Source organism: Falco peregrinus, chromosome 16 (assembly GCF_023634155.1).
Source record: "Falco peregrinus isolate bFalPer1 chromosome 16, bFalPer1.pri, whole genome shotgun sequence".
Taxonomy (NCBI): domain Eukaryota; kingdom Metazoa; phylum Chordata; class Aves; order Falconiformes; family Falconidae; genus Falco; species Falco peregrinus.
In genome coordinates, this window is record NC_073736.1 from 7,554,074 (window position 1) to 7,573,715 (window position 19,642).

Below are 19,642 nucleotides of genomic sequence, written 5' to 3' on the forward strand. Positions count from 1 at the left end.
AGGTGTGGCGGCACTGGCCGGTGCCCTGAGTGCCTGCCCCGCACATGTCCCTCCGGGCACCTCGGAGCATCTGAGCCGATGGGCACGTGGATGTGACGGCTTCGGTGACCCGGCGTGGCAGTCAGGGTGTGTGTCCCGGGATGTGGGCAGGGGGCTGTGCCTGGGTGCGGCACCGGTGAGGGGCTCCCCCTCAGCAGCAGCTTCATCTGCCCCTGGGGTCTCTCCAGGCTCCTGCTTGGAAAAGTCACCGCCTCTCCTCGTGGGGTGACAGCTTCACCCTCTGCCAAATGGAGCCCAGCGTTTCAAGTCCTGCCGGGTATGGAGGGGCTTAGCGAGGGAGCGGGCGGGTAGCGGAGGCGGAAGGAGAAGGATCCCTGCGGCCTGCGGGAGTGCCAGCCGTGGCCGGGCAGGCTCCCGTGCCAGGGTGGTCGCAGCTGTCACCTGCACCCTGAAAACTTGGATGTTCCCCACACGGAGGAAGCTGGAAGGGACACAGGATCATTTTTCAGAATGAAACTAGGCATTTGTAGGCAGACCGAAGCATAAGGGACAAATACATCCAAACCCTAATTTTTATGGCTCTTGCCCTGAAGTAGCTAACCAGGAGAGCTGGCGGCAGGGAGCCGGTCACCTCCCCCTGGAGAGCCCAGGCGCTGCGGTGTGGGTGTACCGGAGCTGGATGGCACAGGCCACGCGTGGGCACCTGCCGGTGTGGGCAGGCTCGAGCGTGTGGACGTGCCTTGGCTGCCTGTGCATCCATCCCCAGGTGAGCGAGGTGGCTCCTGGCTCCCCTTGTGTGCCTGCCTGCGTGCAGGAGGTGGGGGTTCCCACGCTTTTTAGGAAGGTGGGTGAAGCTCGTACCCTCCAGGTTACAGGTACCGAGGGAGGAGGGGAACAGCCCCCGGAGACCTGGCACACGCTGGGCAGAGCTGGGCCCTGGCCTCCTGCCATCCCATGTAGCTGCTGCCACTTTTCCTTCCCGGGGCTGGCCTGGCTCTTTCTGGGTCTGCTCGTCCTCGCTGCACTGAGCCGGTCTGGCTGGGACACGGGACGAACGCAGCACAGCAGAGAAGGGGCAACCTCGGAGCGTGTCCTTTAATCGAGGGCCTTTTCCTCCTGCATCTGGGAGGCACGCCGGGGTTGGGGTTCCGATTTGCAGGGAAATGGAGCGCTATTAAAGCTACTGTTTATCTCATTTTCTCCCGAATAGATGGCATCGATTTGCTTTGTGGAGGGATGCAGGCTGATTAAACTGTGAGTGTTTATTGACAGCCCCTGATGGGTCCGGGCAGCTGCTGCAGGGTCATCCCTGCTCTGCTTCTGCTGCCCCCCCCCCAATAACGTATCGGGGTTTATCTCGCCAGCCGGCAGCTGCTCCACCCTGTAGTGGGGAAGCGCAGCCTGTCCCCCCCCCGAGCAGGGCTGGGAGAGCCTTCCTCCCCCCTGGCACCACACCGTGTCCTGGGGTGAGACCCTGGCGCTGCACTGGGCTGGGGGAGGTGAGCAGCACTGTGGCCTCTGAGCTGGCACTGTCCCCCCGCTGCTCTCACTGTCCCGCGGATGTCACCCCCTGCATGAGCGCAAGTCCAGGCGGCCGAGCCCTGGTTCAGTGACCTGCAGCTGCCTGCGGCTGGCAGGGACCGGCTCCATGCCCAGGCTGGGGGTCTGCATGCAGTGGGGTGCCTGGGCTGGGGGCCTGCATGCCGTGGGTGGCAGCAGCATGAGGCAGAGCTGGGCCGAGGGAAGGGTTAAAGCTCCATCCCCAGACACGGATCACAGAGCTCTATTCCGGCTCATCTCTCCTGGCAAAGGCAGATTTTCTCTAAATGAGACGCTCTTGCGCATAACTTGCATGTAACAGAGGGGATAACTGCTCCGCTCATCACTTTGAAGGTTCAATTTCACATTAGGTTTAATGTCTCGTTGGAAGACTTATATATGTAATTCACCCCAGAGTTTAGAAAAATCTCGCACGTCCTTGCTCAGATTTATTGTTGGTACCATTTTACCTGATGCTGAATGTTGCAGGCACATCTATTGAACAGTGGGCTGTGATTTGTGACTCGCCAAAGGGGATTTCAGGATGCAGAAATAAATGTGCCCTACTCGACTAATAGCTAATAGCCTGCTGAGAGCATCCCTGGCAGCATGCTTGGCTTAGGAAAGGACTGGCTGAACAGAGTAAGGAGCTGTTCTGCAGAGCAGGACAGATCCCTTTCTGAAAAATTTTAATTAACGTAAAACAAATGCACAGGAAAGGGCCAGCCATTAGCTGCCTTTGCTTCCTGAGACTCATCCCTGCTAATTAAGCAGTGTGTCAGTGCAAGTGACCTACAGATAACACAGCATCCAATTTGCATTTAAATTAAAAAACATATTTTTAAAATAAAGGTTTCGTTAAGCCCTGTCTGTTTGTCTTTCCAGGTGCACACGTTGTCAAACCCTTCACTGATTTTTATGGACGGGCTTTTGGACTGGCAGCAGCTCGAGGGTGGCACAGGTGGGTGCAGGCCCTCCCTGTCCTCTCTGCCCTTCAATGCTCTGACGTGGCCCAGTCCGGAGGAGTTTTTGGTGGAGCCTCTGCTCTCACGCCATGTGATGAGCTCTGCCCCGGCGTCCCCATCTGGGCTGTTCATCCTTGGGATGGTGCTTCGGGCGGTGAGGGGCTCTCGGCTACTTCCCACCAGGACACTGGTGTTTTTCCTCGCTGTGGTGTCGCTACCTACAGGAGCAGCACCAGCCGCAGAGGCTGCACTTCCCTCGTGGTGCTAGGGCTGTGGCTGCACCAGTGATTTTACAGGGAGGTTTTTCCCTCCACTGCTCCCAGAATGTGGCACCCGCCTGGCCACTGTGGCTGTCCCAAGCCTTGCCTGGCCTGCTGCTGCAACGTAAGGAGAAGGTTGGGTAACAGGTGTCATGGCCCGGCAGTGAATTATGCTAAACCGAGTGCCCGCAGCTGGAGGAAGCGGGAGGAGGACGGTCTGTCTGTCCGTCCTGCAGAGCAGCAGCATCTCTGCAGGGGCCTGGTTGCACAAGGGCAGGGGTTTCGTGTGTTTGCACGATGCACACGCCATCCTGTGGGCCTCAGCACAGCAGGGATGCCGTGGGGGTCCTCGGACGGACAGCAGGACGTGTTGTTCCTGCACGCTTCACAGTGCCTTTCCTGGTGAGGAGGTGCTGGGTACAGGGGCTTCGCACAGCACACCCCCAGCACCTCGTGGCGAGCCATTTCCCACCGCCCCAGTGCCCCGAAGGACAACACCCCCCTCCCCGCTGTTGGTGAGACCCTCAGCCCGACGGCTGCCAGGCCCTGGCAGGGCTTTCGCGCGGCACGGGAGTGCCTGCTCTGGAGGTGAGGGTCCTTGCGAGGGGATGGGGACGGAAGCATTTCTAGCGCCGGTGCTGGTCGCTGGGAACCCTTCGCTCGGCAGAGGCCCATAGCGTGTGGAAACGCTGCGGCAGCGCTGCCTCTTCCCGGGCAAGCCCGTACCCAGGGGCTCCGAGCCATGTTTCTGTTCCTTGTATTAATGTGGTTCATAGCATGCAGCCTATATTCAGAAGGGGATCTGGTCTTCACTGGGGCCTCTGTCTTACCCGCATTTTTTAATTCTAAGTGTTGAAGCAGAACAGACTGTTAAAGAGACCCGCGCTGTGCTCTGTGCCGCTGGTGCCCACGCACTGGCATTCCCCCGAATGGCACCAGTGCTGCCCGGCTCCCCTCCAGTGAGGAGCTGGGAGCTTCGGCTGTGCTGGACAGGTTTCTCCCTGCCAGCGGCATTTATGGGATTTGAACTTTTGTGAGCAAAATTGAATTACCAAGCATGGGCTCAAATTAGGTGTGGCAGAGGTGTGTGTCCATAAATCCCACGACCCTGCTAAAGGGAGGATGGCCCTGCCATCCCAGCCTGGGCAGCTCTGAGCTGCGCAGCACTGCGCTGCTGTGTTATTAGCACTGATGCCTCTGCCCTAGCCACGGCCCGGGGGAAAGGGGGCTCCAGCCTGCCCGCCGGCGCTGCTGCATCCCGCCCGGCTCTCGCTGCTGCACTAAGATGCTGAGACGTGCTCCCTCTGCCCCCGGTGTTGGCAGTGCTGTCCCTGCAGGGCTGGCGGTGCCCCCTCTGCTGCGGGTGCCCCCGGGACAGCTGCCCTCTGCCTGAGTCCTGGCGGTGAGCTCCTGGGCCACAGACCTCGGGTCGCTGAGCTGGCACAACCTCACAGAGCCCAGCTCCTCCGGATACCTTTCATCGCTCTGTCTTTCAACGCCATCAGATGTCCTCTGGCTTGTTTTCATAGAGACTGACGCAAAAGGGTCTGGCCTGTCTCCATCCCCCTCGACAGCCAGCCTGAGCGACAGGTCCCATCCTCTGCAGCAGGCACGGCATGTGGGGCCGTGGCGCGCAGCTCCTCCGCGCACAGCACAGACCAGTGGGTGCACGGCACCGTGTCCCACTGCTCCCATGATGGACGTGCCGCGTTCCTTGCCTACCCTGTTCCTGGTACACAGTGGTGTTTCTCCTTCCCCTGGGCTCCGTGTCCATGTAGCCTGTGTGTTGCTGAGCAGGCTGTGGTGGTGCTGGGGTCTCTGCTGGGTTGGTGCCATGGCCGGCTTGATGCTGAGTTCCTGTGGTGGCCCGGTCCCCCGCAGGCAGTGGTACCTGGCTGCCTGCTGTGGTCCTGCCCTCCCTTTCGGCTGCCCTTCACTCCTCTGCTGGGGCCTGACAGCTTTGATTTCTTTCTCCCAGTTAGAGAACATGAGGTTTTTGACAGCTGCCTTTGCCATTATTCTTTCCTTAATGCTGTTGTTTTGTGTTACTGTCAAATTGCATCTTATTAAAGTTCTTCCCATCCTGTCAGTGGCAGATGAGCGCGAAGGGCTGCCTAATCTCCTGGCTCTGTCTGGGGAAATCGCCTTTTATTATTGATAAGGCAGCGCTGCCTTTGGAGGACGCGACTTTGCCACGTGTTGGAGCAGGAGCAGGGGAGCAGCCCCCGCAGCACTGCCAGTGCTGGAGGTCAGCCGGCCCCTGGCCTCCGCAGGTGGGGAGAGGAGCCAAGGACTGCTGGGGCGAGGCGGGCGCTGAGGCTGCGGTGCTTCGAGTGGCACCTCTCTTGGGGGAGCTGCCTGCCTGCCATGGGAAAGGGGCTGATGCTGCCTGGCACATCCCAGCTGCCCCTCCTGTGCCTCGGAGGGGAGAAGAGCATCTGCCTCCCGCCTCTGTGCTGGCTCCCCATCACAGATCAGTAGCGTGGCACCCGCTGACATGTGTCTAGCTGGACACAAACAGGAGCCCTGAGAGGACCGGGCACCAGACAGGGAAGTGCCATCCCGGCTGATTTGGGCTGGGGGCTGCTAGGAGCACCGGGAGGGTCGTGCATGTCAGTGGCCGTGCTCCTGCTTCACGCAGTCCCCTTGGGTCCCAGTGGGGTGTCTGGGCGAAAGAGATCTAGGTCATCACAAAAACTCTTTCTCTGAACATTAAATATTTATCTGTGTTTACAGCATGTTCCAGCTCCCGGCTGCAGAGGAGGGGCAGTGATGCCAGGAGCAGCACATGTGCCTGCGCGTGTGTCCCTGAGTGAAGGCGCAGGTGTGATGGAGGCGGCAATGGGCCCCTTGGTGAGTTTTGAGCCTGGCCTGGCTGTCACTGGCCCGTGTGCTTGTGGCTGCCACCATGTCCAGAAGGTCTCAGCCATGCCGAGGTTTTCCCCCAGCCAAAAGTAGTGCTGGTTAGTGCTGGTTAACGGGCCAATGGGGTAACTGGTCCTGGGAGCTGGAGGATGGGTGTGCCAGCCGGGAAGGGAACACGTGAGGAGACGACACTGGTCCTCCAGGAGCTGATATCCCATTTCCACAGTGGATCTTGACCTGCCGATGAGCCCTGGTTACCCTTTGCTCTATGAACAGTTGCACCTTTGCAAAGCGACTGACACTTCCCACAGCTTGCTAAAAATTCCTTGGCACCAGAGCAGTTCCTCCGGCTTTGTTCAGCTGGAGGGAGCTGTTTCCACCCGCAAAGTGCCATGCAAAGAGCAGGCACAGCTCGGCCGCCACAGAGCCGGGCAGACCCAGCTCCTGGGCATGGGAAGCAGCAGCTCGGAGAGCTGGTGGGGTCCGAGCGCAGGGCAGGGGCTGCAGCAGCGAGGGGTACCGCTGGGATGCAGGCTTTGCAGGAAGCACGTGTATCTTCCCATGCATGGTCCGTACCCTCCCTTGTCAGGTAATGGTGTGGCGAGTGCTCATCTGCTCCCTCAGCCTCTCCGAGGCAGCCAACAGAGACTCCTGCCAGCAGTGGGTACCTGGCATCCCTCACAGCCCCCCTGCTGCATCCCGGGCCCCTCCGCAGAGCCCCAGGACCTGCTGCTGCCACTCCCCTGAGCTGCAGCTGCTCCCCTGCTTTGTGGGGGCTGTGGAGCAGGACAGGCTGGGGACCCCTGGGCTTGCCACCCTGCTGCTCAAAAGGGATGTGGCAGTGCGGTCCAGGCTCTTCGGCGGCACAGAACTCATTGCGATGCCGTGAAGGTCGTTCCCTTGGCCAGGGCCTCCTTCTGCTCGGTATGTCTGTTGAAATTGTGAGTCCAGCGTTGGCCGTGTCCTGGTGGCACTGGGAGGGGGCCGAGGCATGCGGGGCCCGGGCTCTGCTGCCAGCACCCTTTGGTGATGGATTGGGTGGGAATCTGCAGATTCAGCACAAGCCCAGCAAAACACTCTACTGTGCTTGTTGGAAGCCACTATAGCAAGTACTATTTTTTTGCTGATAGATCTTATTTTTAAATTAGCTGCGTGTCAGACTGGTAAATAATGAAATGAGCATTTCTTATAAATGAAAAGAGCATTCAAACCCAGGCTGGAGCAAACAGCCTGTGCTGCAGGTACAGCCAGTCCTGTGCAACAGGGAGAGCAAGCGGCAGCGGTACCTGGAAGCAGATTGCACCCTGGACTGCTGCTCAAATTGCCTTTTTAAATCTTTAGTTCCCACAACATATTCCATAAGCTTTTCCCATAAGCATAAATCTCGGAGCAGCTTTGATGGGAACATCAAGGTTTTATGTGTATGAACTCAGAGAGGAGCAGGGAAAGCAGGAGGCTCTGGAGGTACCAGCCCTCTGGAGAGTCAGGTCCCCTTTCAGGAGCATTTGCAGCCATGCCAGAGCCATCCGGGGAGCTGCCTTGCTCCAGACCCCAGCGGACGGCTTCCTCTAGCCCCCTACCACCACAATTTGAGTAGAACAGATTGTTAATTACTATTAAAAGTCCCAGGAGCTACACGGTACTACGTGCTGCCTGCCTGCATGGAACAGATGGGGTTGAAGCTCCTTGAGGTCTCAAATGCAGGTGGTTTTGCACAGGATAAAAGCCCCTGCGACCCCCTGCTTTTTCCTTGGAAATGCTGTCCCAAATGGGATGTGCCGGGGATGTCTGTCCTGAGTGCTGGAGCCCCAGCAGCAACGGGGTGCAGCCGTGAGCCTCACCGCTGCAATCTGAAGGGCAAGAGGGTTGCGTCACCTTGGCTGCTCAACCTTGAAAGTCGAATAAAGTACTTGCACAGAGGACTTGCATAAAGTACTTGCACAGAGGACTGTCAGCAGAGCTGTTTGTGGCATGTCTGTGCCGCACGTGTTGGTCATACAAAGCCCTGAAGCTGTCCTGTTTGGTTTCCAGCACCCCAGCAGATGCTCTGGGTTGCTTTGGGCACACGCAGCCGCAGAGCAGACCTCTGCAAGTGAAGGATTTGAAGTCAGAAAGCAGCTTGGACTCCGGAGTGGCTGGCGTGCTGCCCTACAGACAGATTTCCTCACAGCTGCAGGAGAGTAAACCTGGGGCAGATCCCAGTTTGTTTTGGGAGTCCTGTCACCAACATGTGTGCTGGGGAGCCGGGAGCCTTCACTCGGTGGGAGCACTCTGTGGCAGCTGGCACAGGGCAGCACTGTAACAAACGCTTCGGGTGCAGGGCTGGACATGACTGCGACTCAGTGGTCTGGTGGCAAATCTGTGCCATGCTCCGGAGGAACTGTGTCTTTCCAGAAGGTCACAGGGGTTTCAGCCCATCCGCAGAGCTGCTGCCCATCTCTGAGCAGGCTGCAGTGAGGAGAGTTTGTTGGTGATGAATTGTGGGCTGTTACCAGAAGCAATTACTGATCAGCTAAGTGTCGTGAGGATGTATGGAGGAGCCTGCAGGGTAGATGTGAAAACAGTATGATAGATTCCTTGAATACTGCTGAACGGGTAGGGACTAGTTAAAGGCTAATTAAAAATCTAGACAGTTTCCCGGAATAAACAAGATGGCATAGCCAAGGTGCTTGTGAACAGTTGTTAAAAGGCAAGTTCTCACTCTAGAGGTTGAGATGACACAGCTGCAGCTGTGCAGTATCCTCCCCCCTGGCTGCCCCTCCTTGCCCGCGAGTGGGTGGTCGTGGCCAAGTCTATGGCCAAAGGGCAGTGCAGGGGGGATGCAAACCCTGCTGCGGTGCCAGGGGTCCTGCCCAGCCGGCGCGGAGGCTCGTGGCTTGGCTGGAAATGGGGAGTAGGAGAAACAGCGCTGGACCTCACGGTGCCCATCCAGCCTCCGCCACTGGTTTGGTTTAAACTCTGAAGCCGATTTCCCACAAAGGTAATTTTCTGCTTCTCTGACTCAATTCTATTCGTTTTTTAGAGGGTAATTAACATCACTTCAGTGTTCTTTTATGCCCAACTAATTGCACCTTGTTTCAGGAGTGAAAGTTAATGCCTCTCCATTTAGGTTAGCACAGCAATTTATGATTAGGGATGAGGCCAGGCAGAAACGTGTACCAGGAGTACAGCTGCCTGCCCGCCTGGCTTGACACTGGCCACTTGCACTGGCGGAAAGGTTTCCCGTTTTATGTTTGAGCTGCGCCTGGATACTGCAGTTGCGTAGTGATGAGCCCACAGCGCTAATGCCGCATGTAGCAGGCTCTGTGCCTCGGGCGGAGGAGCACGGATCAGACCCCGTCTCTGTCGGGCTGGGGGTGCTGCAGCCGGTGTCTGCGGGTGGCAGCGGGAGGAGGGTGTCAAGAACTGCAGCTGCACGTGGTTTTTGTCAAACAGAACCAGCAGCAATACAGGGGATGGTGACGGGGCTGTCACTTGCCGCACAGCCGAGGGGCTCAGCTGGGATCTGCTTCAGTGCCACCAGAGGGGCAGACAGGGCTGGGTGGGGAGGTGGGGGCCAGCACAGCGGGATCCTCCTCTGGGACGGGTCCCTGTGCCGCCAGGTGTGCTGGCCCAGTCTCCCGCTCCGGCAGCATGTATCTAACAGTTGTTCTTTTAGACACTCTGACCAAACGAATCATAGCCATGCCCCAGACCCAGGCCCTCGGCTGTTGCCCCACTGCAGGTCCTGCTGTGACTCCCAAAGGATGGCTGATCGACCTCCTTTCCCTGCAATGGCAAAGGCTTTTTCTGCGGTCCCCATGCTGCTCACGAGCACTGAAATTGCAGCTTGGCCGAACCCAACACCAAAGCCTCAGGGATCAGAGCCCCCGGGAGCGCGCCCGGCTCTGGACATGTGCTGGGTGAGCAGCAGCCGGGCTTCAGCCTGCAAGTGCCAACCAGACCCCACGTGTTTGGAGGCCTCATTTAAGGAGCTGCTGATCAGGCATCAGTGACTTTGATAGCATCAAGGACTAGAAAGTAAATACTTCCACTATAAATCTTGTCTGCTTTAAAGTAGGTTATATTTTCAAAGCGCTTTAGTTCTTAGGAATTTAATATTGCAATGTCAATTGTAAGACAAGTAATTGGATGGGGAGAAGGTTGTTACTGGAACCTGAGATTAAAGGCAGGATTTGAAATGCTGTGTTGCATGTGGGTGGGTGTTTTTGTTCACTGCAAATATGACTCTGGAGGTTTCGCAGGCAGCGTTTCTGTTTGAAGTTGGCTCTGCTGCTCCGCAAGGTTTGCTGTGCCTGTGCTGTGTCCTGCCGCAGCTCGAGCATGAGGTGACTTGCAGAGCCAAAGGTAGGAAGAGCATGCATGTCTGCACAAAAGCAGCTGTGCAGCAAACCTCTTGCACGAGGTTTCTCCAGTGCTGCCTCCTCCCTGGGCCCCCAAAGGGCCACCGTGCCAGTGGAGCAGGGAGGGGCCGGAGCTGCCGGTGCCTGCTGCCCCTGGGTTTGCAGGGGGGTTCCCATGCAGGGGTGTCCCGGGCTCCTCTCAGTGCCCTTGGGGTGCAGCTCCCCATGCTGCCACAGCCATCCTGCCCTGGGTGCTGCAGTTGGGTCAGCAGGGGCTGGAGGGCAGGTGGGCACTGTGAGCAGGGTGCTTTCGGGGCTGGGGCTGGCTGTCCCAGCTGGCTCTTGGCCCTGCCGGCTCCCTGCTCACCCTGCAACACAAGGTGAGGGTCTGAGACATGGCAAGAAGCCAAGACGGCCATTGGCCCAAAGTTTGGGCACAGCTCCTGGAGCGAACCGCTTCTGTGGGAAGGGGCAAGGGCAACCGGAGCAGGCAGAGACCAAACCTCCCTCCTGCTGAACCGGCACGGTGAAAGCCCATCTGCACACAACATGAGGCTGAATCCCTACAGAGACCAGGGTCTTGCCTGGTGTTCACATTGGGGGTGATTCCCATGGGACGGCGTGGGTGGAGGATATTGCTCTCCCTGCATGCCGCCATGCCCAGGATGCCCATCTGCAGCAGTGGTATGTCCGTGCGAGGGAGAAGCTCCAGACCTGCGCTTAATCCTACCCACAAGTGGGTTGCTTTAATCTCACCAAGCAGTTTCTATCACAGGTTATTAAAAGCGCTTTGTGCCCACACTGGGAGAGACCTGGGCTGCTCCCAGGGAAGCCTCTGTCTCCCTGCCGCCCTCCCTCACCTGCTCCTACCTAGGGATGCAGTTTCCGATGTCCCATGAACAACATTTTCCTTGTCTGTCCCATTCCAAATCTTGAACCGCACTAGCATGAGCTGGCATCAAGTTTTTGAGCTGAGCAGGAGCTCGCTGAACTGCAGCTCTCCCCGCCGGGTCCCAGCAGACCGAGCCAGAGCCCCCAGCCACGGAGCACGGCTGCAACCCCGCAGCCACGGATTTTCTCAAAGAGGCAACACACCACCGATGGAAGTCCTGGAGTGCCGGGAATCATGTACCCGGTGAGTGCTCCCACCCGAGGGTATGCCAGCAGCAGCCTGATCCTGCAGCCCTGTAACCTCCCAGTGCCCCCTGACCAGCCCCACTGAGCTAAGAGGAAAACCTGCTTGGTTTAATGACAAGACTTTGGTATTTCCAGTCCCAACCTTTCTGTAAAACAGCGGCTACCAGACAGGTGAGCTGGTCAGCTGTGCCTAATGTAGATTGATAGCAGATCAGCTTTTCTGTCTTAATTTGCTTATGACCTAGAGAATTAGCGGAGAGGATCTGTTATCCTGCCAATGCACTAATGACTCCTGCAAGAGAAGGGCTCCCCAGGGAAGCAGTGGTATTTGCTAACCTTTCCCTGGCTCACTTTACATAATAGCACACTCCTCCAAATGTCCTCAGAGTGACTGGCTATTCTCCTTCTCCTTAATTCTGCATGGTATTTTACTTTTAAAATTTCAAGAATACTGCACGGTAAGAAAAGGTGCTGAATTCCTCATGTCATTCATCTTCCCTCTCCCTTCGGAGGCTATTCTTAGAGACACTGTCGGTTTAGGAATTCAAAGGGAGGCACTTTTCCTCTTCAAGGTCTCAAAAGATTTCCTGTATCCATATGTCCAGATAGAAAAGAAAAACAACCTGAAATCTGCCTGCCAGCCTGCTCTTACAATACACCGCTTTTCTTCAGAATACATTGCAAGGCTGTGTGCAGAGAGAGACCCTTTTCAGGGGGCATTTCTGAAGGCACGTGAAGCAAATGAGTGCCACGCCACGCTGAGAACCAGGCAGGATGCTCGGCATTCGAATGAACAATGTGACAGCACAAAACACTGCAGATATCTAGGAAGTCAGTGCTGGGGTCTCACGGATGAAAACTGACTTCTGGCCTTGCTTGTAAAAAGAACTTGAAAATTCCCCATGATATATCAGAAAACCCTGTTTTTAGTGTAGTAAACAGTATTTTGCAAGCTTACAACATTTCTTAGGCTAAGATTTAGTCACTGCGGCTGCACTTCAGCCAGGTAAATTATCTAAGGAGAAATGAACGTGAGGGCCACGGCTCCTGGTGCAGCAATTGTGTGTCCTCAAGTCAAAGCCCGGCATGAGCAGCAGGCAGCAGGACGCTTTGGGGTGTCAGTCACCTTCTGGGCACAGAGGGAGGCAGCCACGTGTGGGCAAAGCAAGGCTCGAGGTGGGGGTCTACCCTGCACCCCCCACAGCCCACCAGCATTCACCGACCTCAGCCTCCCCGAGGAGCCCCGTGGGAAACGGGGCAGCCACAGCCACCGACTCCTTCCGCGGGAGCTGGCCCAGAGAGCTCCCACGCTGCCACCGGCACATCGCCAGGGCTGGTGGTCCCAAGCCGGGTGCCATGGCCCAATGTACGGCCGACACTGGCTGTGGGTGTCCCACAGCGCCGGTACCAGCCCTGCTCCTGCTGTCAGCGGTGCAGCTCAGGAGCTTGAGGGCAAGCGCTGGGGAGTCTCTTTCCTAGGATGTGATGTTGATAAATGACCTGTAGGAGCCTTTAAAAAGTTTGTAATATTCATATTGAGGACAAAATCAGTGATGCCCCAGGCCGTGAGTGTCGTTGCTGCATTTGTTTCAACATGGTGGGTTTGGGGTTTTTTTTTGAATGACAGACTTAACCTTTTGCATGGTTGATTTCATGCTCTGCTCAAATACCTTGCCAGCAAAAATAATGTCCCTGTTCAGCTCAGTGTAAACAGGTAGTGCTGAGATTTTCTGACTCGTGTTAAGTACCTGTGGTAATTCAAGAATAAACGAGAGATGGGGCAGGAGGGCAGGTTACTCAGCAAATGCTGGAAAAGAAGTGGAGTCCCGTAATTTGCAGTCGGGAGACCGGGAATCCAATCTGAAATAGTACCATCTCAACTGTTTGGGCACAACTTCATGTTCCCAGGCTATGCAGGTTAATGCACAGCTGGAGAGCAAAAACTGTCATGCCTGCATAAATCTGAGAGTAAATAAAACCTGTTTCTGATCTATTTTTGGTTTATGCTTTGCAGAAGCCATGCCAGCACCATCACAGGTTATGGCAGGAGCCAGCAGACCCCTCCTGCTGACAAGTGCCCCAGGGGAGGCTCTGCCAGTGACACCAGTGATGGGGAGAGAGGGGATCGCTCTCCCCTGCTGCTGCCGCTGAGCCTCTGCCCCCAGCACCGCTGCTTTAATTCACATGGCTGCACACGAGCACGAGAGCGAAGCCCGTGTCTCTGCACGTGCGTGGCTTGTCTCCTGTCCGCTTTCCCATGTGGCAGCCATCGGGAGACTCCCACCTGCCATGGCATGGCATGGGAGCGCCCCAGGGATGGAGCAGCCGGGCTGCTGAGGATGGCGATGCAGTGAGGAAGGCCTGCAGGCATCAGCCCTCAGCTCTGGCTTCTGTTGCTGGGGCTTTTTTATCCGCTAATCAACCAGGTATTATTCTCCCGTGAGCTCAATCCCGTGTCCCTGAGAGGGCTGCGTGGCACCCAGCAATAGGACAAAGTGGGTGATTACCTCTTGTGCTCTCAGAGATAAGAAAGAGCCCGTGAGAAGCATACCACCTCACTTAGAAAGGATGAAGCTATTCACAGGCTGAAGTTAAAAGAGTGTGAAGAAAGATAAGGAGCTAAAATGAGAATAAAATAAAGGTAGCAGACAGCACAGACAAGTAATCAACAGAAATTCATTAGTTTGTCAGGTACAGGCAATGGGAATGCAGTCAGGAGCCCAAAAGGTTGAATGCAATCGCTGGTACTGAACCAGAGCAAATGGAAATTAATTCTCCTTCCCTGCATTTCTTTGCGGAAAAGGGAACTGTTGCCCATCCACTGTGAAACAGAGACCTGCATCAGTCCTCTGCTTGGACATGGCCCTGTCCAGTGTCCCGGCACCCAGGACCAAGCTCCGTGCCCTTATGAGGAGGCATGTGCCTGTTGCCACAGGGAGCCCCCTGCCCTGGCGCTGTCGGACCCACCTGCAGAGCAGGCACAGCAGACGGACCCCGTCCAAGCTGGTCCATGGCAAATCCTCCTCCAGGGATACAGCACTCGCGTCAGTGTTCCAGCCAGGTAGGACAAAATTATGAGAAATTAATTAAGTAATCACCTTGTCACATGGAGCTGGCCATGGGCAGGGTTGGTGGCAGTTGGCTCTGCTACAGTCGGAGGCATTTGCCTGAATGAGCACAGGGGCTGGCAGTCGGGGGTGGGCAAGCTGCAGGGAGAGCACCGGCTGATGAGGATCCCAACGTGCCGCAGCACCCAGCAGGTCGCCCCGGCACACGCTCCCACTCCACTGCCTCCAAAGCAGCTGCTCTCTGCGCCCCCCAGCAAAGCCCGTGCATTTTGTACCCATGGGGTAAGTGCTGCTAAACAGGGGTGCTGAACTAAGTTTGCCCAAGCTGCCACCGTCACTTCACGTGACAGGCATGTGTGTACACACTCCTCAGCCAGCCAGCCTCCCTGCAAACCCACCCGTCTCCTCGTCTTCAACAAGAATCAGTGTGTTAATTACCCTGACAACACAGTGGAAGTGCTAGCAGGTGCAGCTATCACCATTATAAGCTGCCATTTAAGTGTGTTTTTATTTCTACAGTTTCTTGCCATTAAAAGCCCATAATTAAGATAATTAGAGCAAAGACATTTGCCTTGTAATCAGCATATATTTCAATAAGATATTTTAACTTGCAGGCTAAAGTTGTTAACTTATTATTTAAATAACGTTATATATATTGACAGTATGCTAGTGGTGCCAGGGAAGCATTTATAGATCCAACTCATTTAGAGAATTTATGATATTCATTTCTTTTTTAATCCCATTCAATTTGATGAACACACAGCAAACCTCCAGGAAATGACAGAGCAGATCCGCAGGTAAGCGGGGACTGAGCTGTGGGAGCTGAGCCATGCCACGGCGCAGTGCTGCATCACGCTGGCTGGGCTCACCCTGATAGGGGCCATTGGAAGGCTCTTTACAAAGGTACAGATCAGTCAAGGCACCGCAGTGATACCCTACAACATGAGCTTGGGTGGCCTCAAATCTCTCCAAAATGCTAGAGAGAGAAATTCTGGCTCTGGGAATTGATTTCTCACTTTACTGTGTCAGAGGCTGTTCAAAATAGCTGCTGTCAGCATCCCTGAGTTAATGTGCACTGGTGTGCCAGCGATGGAGCGGGAGGTGGGAAGGGGCTGGCTGCCCATCCTGCCCTTGCCTTCCCTTGCCGAAGGAGCAGGAGGATATCGCTGCATTTCCCACACCGCTCTCCATCCCTGTGCCCGAGGCCAGCCCTGCAGGCAGCTGCCCTCGCCCTGCCTCCAGCCTCCTGCTTGCAAACCATCCTGCCTGAGCATGCCTCTGTCCCAGTGCACTGCACGGCAGGCTTTGCCACGCTCCTCCTCTAGACCCAGAAACTGCCTTTTTTCCCCAGCAGTGTCTTTGGGAAGGTTTTATTGCAGTGACATTGTCCCTGGGAAGGTTGGTGCAACCCGGGCAGTGGGTGTGTGGAGCCACCTGCCCAGGCTGCTGCCAGACAAGGGGAGAGACAGCGTCATCGATGTCCCCGTGTCAGCTGCTGGGTACCAAGTCTCCACTCCTGTTCACCTGACAGTGATATATATGCACCTACCCTCAAAAGCTCTCTGCAGCTAGCAGCCCTTCATTTCCCACGTCTAAAAATAGTCACAGGCATTATAAACAACCTTGCACAGAACATGACTTAAAACTTGTTTTTCATCCTATCTGTGTTCCTTGTGGGAATGAATGCTCTTATCTCCTCCTCTCTGTGCTTGGTTTACCACCGTGCAGGAGAGGAACACGAACAATATGGCACATCCAGCACCCAGCCTTGCATAAAGGAAAAGATCTATTTATTTATTTCTGCTTCTATGATGCTCCAAGTTTTTCAGGGGCCTCAAGATGAAGCAGCAGCTCAGCAGCCACCAGAGAATCGCTTGGAGCCTGTTACCTACCAGGTAGTAGCTTTCAAAAAATATCTGCTTACAGAGGACTTTGGCTCTTTCTCAAGAGCTCCTTCCAAATCCGAGGTCTGTCTGACAGTCTCCATGTTAATAAACACTTGCACATTAGCAGTTGTGAAGTTTTTATCTTCTGCTAAAAAGGTATGAATTATGCAGCAGGGAAGTACATGAGCTAGTGGTGTATAAATCGCTCAGCAGCACCAGCACCGGCTCGCCCGCAGGAACGCCACACAGAGCTGCAACGAGCCCCGGGGTGCTCCTGCCTCCCCAGCCCAGCTCCGGCTGCCTGCAAGTTGGCGCATGGGCTCCTGCTCCGGTTTGGTGCCTCCCAGTTCCCAGGCGCTGGCCTGTGAAGTCTGTGAGCATGTCTGGCTCTGCTCTGCCTTGGGAAGGGCACGGCTGCCCTGCGGCTCCGCACCGGTACAGAACGCAGGTGCTGCCGGGCGCTGGTCCTGCCCTTGCCGTGCCACCCGGCCTCGCCGCACCTGCTCGCAGGCTTCTCCCCGACCAGAGGTAAACCATGAAATCCAGAGTTGCACGGTTTCGCCGTAATGAGGCATTTTCTGTAATGCCTCAGACGCCTTCGCTTCGTCACTGCACATGAAAGCTCTCCAGTGATGGCTTCAAGCCTGGAAACAGGGTTTGTGTTTGAGGACTTGCCTGTGCACTGCTCGCTGGTGTGTTCCTGCAGGCGCTCACCCACGTGCTACAGCTATCGGCAGCGCTGCCTTCCCAACCTTATTTCTTAAATCACCTACTATTTTGGCTTTGTATAAAGCTCTCTGCAATAAGCTGAATATTGCGGCATAAAGGCTTCTTATTTATTATTTGGCAGACAGTAGGATTCTGTTAGAAGTCCAGTTGCAAATGAGATGTGGGAAGCCTGGGCTCTTTGCAGAAGCCTTCCTCCCAAACAGATGAGACGGGAGTGGGGAGAAAGGACTCTGGCACCCCAAGGCACTGCCCTGGGGCCTGAGGGACGACCATTAATCAAATTAACTTCAGTAACATACAGGATTCTGCCACATTTCCCAGGTCCTGTTACGCTGCTCACACCCACACACCTCTCCTGCTTTGTGAACCCCATGTGTCCTGAAAGATTTGCTCGCTTTTTTTTCCTTCCTTCTTTTCACATACAGCCCCTAAACAGCCACCTGCTCGGCTACTGCTCTGTGAGGGATTTTTACTTGTGTAATGTATATTTTTTCAGGCACCGTGAAGGTCTGGGGGTACCGAGTTATTAATTGACACACTAAGTTTTCCACTTTTGTTATTAGAAGAGGTCATCCCATGAAATAATTCACAAGTGGAAGAGACGGTGAGGAAACTGCTTCTACAGAACAGCCCCAGCCACTGTCTCCAGGCTGCTGTGAGTGAAGGAGAGAGTTACAAATGAGCAACAGGTGAACAGTTTTACGAAATTTTATTTTCTTCTAGCACCACTGTGGTCTATGAGCCATAACAGGCAGATCTTTGCGAAGCAGCTATAATAACTCATAAATATTTATGATGCTTATTCATCAGGCAGCAATGGTGCAGAAGCTGTAACACCTGACACAGTCTCAGTGTGCTGGGCTCACCTCCCTGAGGCAGCCAGGACAGCTCTGTTACTTGTCCTGCATGGGGGACCCTCCTGCTTTCCTGCTCCTTGTCCTTTTTCCCACAGCTGCCGAGCATGCACGGGAGCAGCTGGAGTATGACCATGCATGTGATGCAAGAGCAAGCATGGGCTGGGCAGGAGGAATGTCCTGGGGACACCAGTGAGTCCCCAAATCGCTGCCCAAAGAAGGGTGGGGAGAGGAGCTACCCCTGGGGAGGGCTCCTCAAGCACTGCTGCCGACCTGGCTGATGGGCCAGGCTGTCGCTCCCAGTCTCCAGCCAAGGTGCTACAAGAGTAGGGCACTAGCTTTGTTGTATCCCAACAGGATCTGCAGCTTTCGTCTTGCTTCTGGTCCTGGTGAAACTCTGCCTTCAGCACCGAGGGAGGCCCTGCGCATGGACAGGTGTCAGCACTGCCTGGGTAAGGGGCGATGAGCAAGGTGTCGGTGCACCCAGGGGTGGGGGGCTCCCTTGTAAGGGCTTCTCAGAATGTGCTGTCTGCACCCGGGTGCCCTCTCAGCCCTGGTCCTTGCAGCTCCCATGCTGCTACAGAGCCTGGACTGTGTGTTGGTTACGCAGAGCGGTGGGGCTGCACGCGTCCTCCTCCCATGTAAGAAAACGAGCCTTGAATCCGCACTGTCAGCTGAGGCTGAATTGTCTTTGTTGAAACGGCAACTGAGTAGCAGTTTGGAAGTGATGAGGATGTTTTGGTAATCAAATGAAATGAGTATTCAGTTAGAAAGGCACTTTAAGGGTCTTCGGACCTTAAATTCACCAATGTGCACATTGCACCCCTTTGCTGCTCTCCGCAAGTGTGGTGTGGGCCAGCTTGCAAGGGCAGTTAGCTGAACAGCAAGGTCCTCTTCTGCCTCCTCTCACCTGAAGTCATTCCTGGGACCTGACGTCAGTGCCAGCAGCACTGCCTCACACTTCATGCGCTTTCCACACATGTTACTGTACATGCCTTCTGAGAGTCATGCCTTCAGCAGTGAAGAGCCTGGTCTGTTTTGGGGTGTCTGAAGCTCTCTCTCAGGGAGAGGCTCTGTCCCCGTCAGCTGGGTTGTCAGGTGATGGACAAGATGCTCTGCTCATCTTGTCTCCCACAAAACAAGCCGTTGCTGCCTGCCTGGCTGTCGTTGCCGATAGCCTGCCATCTCCCAGCCAGGAGCCTGTGCTCTGGGAAAACCCTGCTGTGGTGTTTGCCTGTGCAAGCCAATCCTCTGAGCCAAATTCATGGCAGCAGGCAGCATTTGATGTGAACCTGCAGTTAATTACATGTTCTTTCTAAAAGTAATTGAGTAGCCTAAGTTCTGATCACTGTAATTGCATCCTAATGAATTTATGTGTCAACTTGCTACGTGCAACTTCGGTGTGTTCTGTAAATACCAAATTAAGTTAATCGCTCATTCTCCAGGCACCCGAAGCACAACTCTGCAGCCAGCTTCACAAGCTGAGAAGGATGCAGAGCGGTCACCGGCTGTCCTTCTCCTCGGCAGCGCTCCAGCCCCGGGCCGGCACAGCTGCCTCGCCGAACGAACCCAGAGCAGGGGGATAAATGTGTGGGAAGTATTAACAGCACAACAGACTGCCCATTATAGACAGCTGTGCTGAGACGGCTTGCTGCAGGGTCGTCCTTGTCCCAGGCGCTCAGCCGAGCGGAGGGCTCGGTGCCATACCTGGCCAGGGACAGGTCTGGGCTTTGCCGGTCAAACAGCAGGATGCAGGCTCCAGTCCCAGCCCTGCGCTGGGCATGGTCTGCCACCTGCCCCGGCTGCTAACAGCCACCGGCTGCTAGAAGACGGTGCTGGTGCTCTCCTGGCACGTGGAAGGGGTTCCCTGGGCAGCCAGAGAACCAACTACAAACCCAGACGTCAACCCAGCACACAGAAATGTGTAATCCTACTGACTTTAATGAGAGTTACAAACAAAGAGTCCTTTAGTTCATTATTAATTGTTATGGCTGAG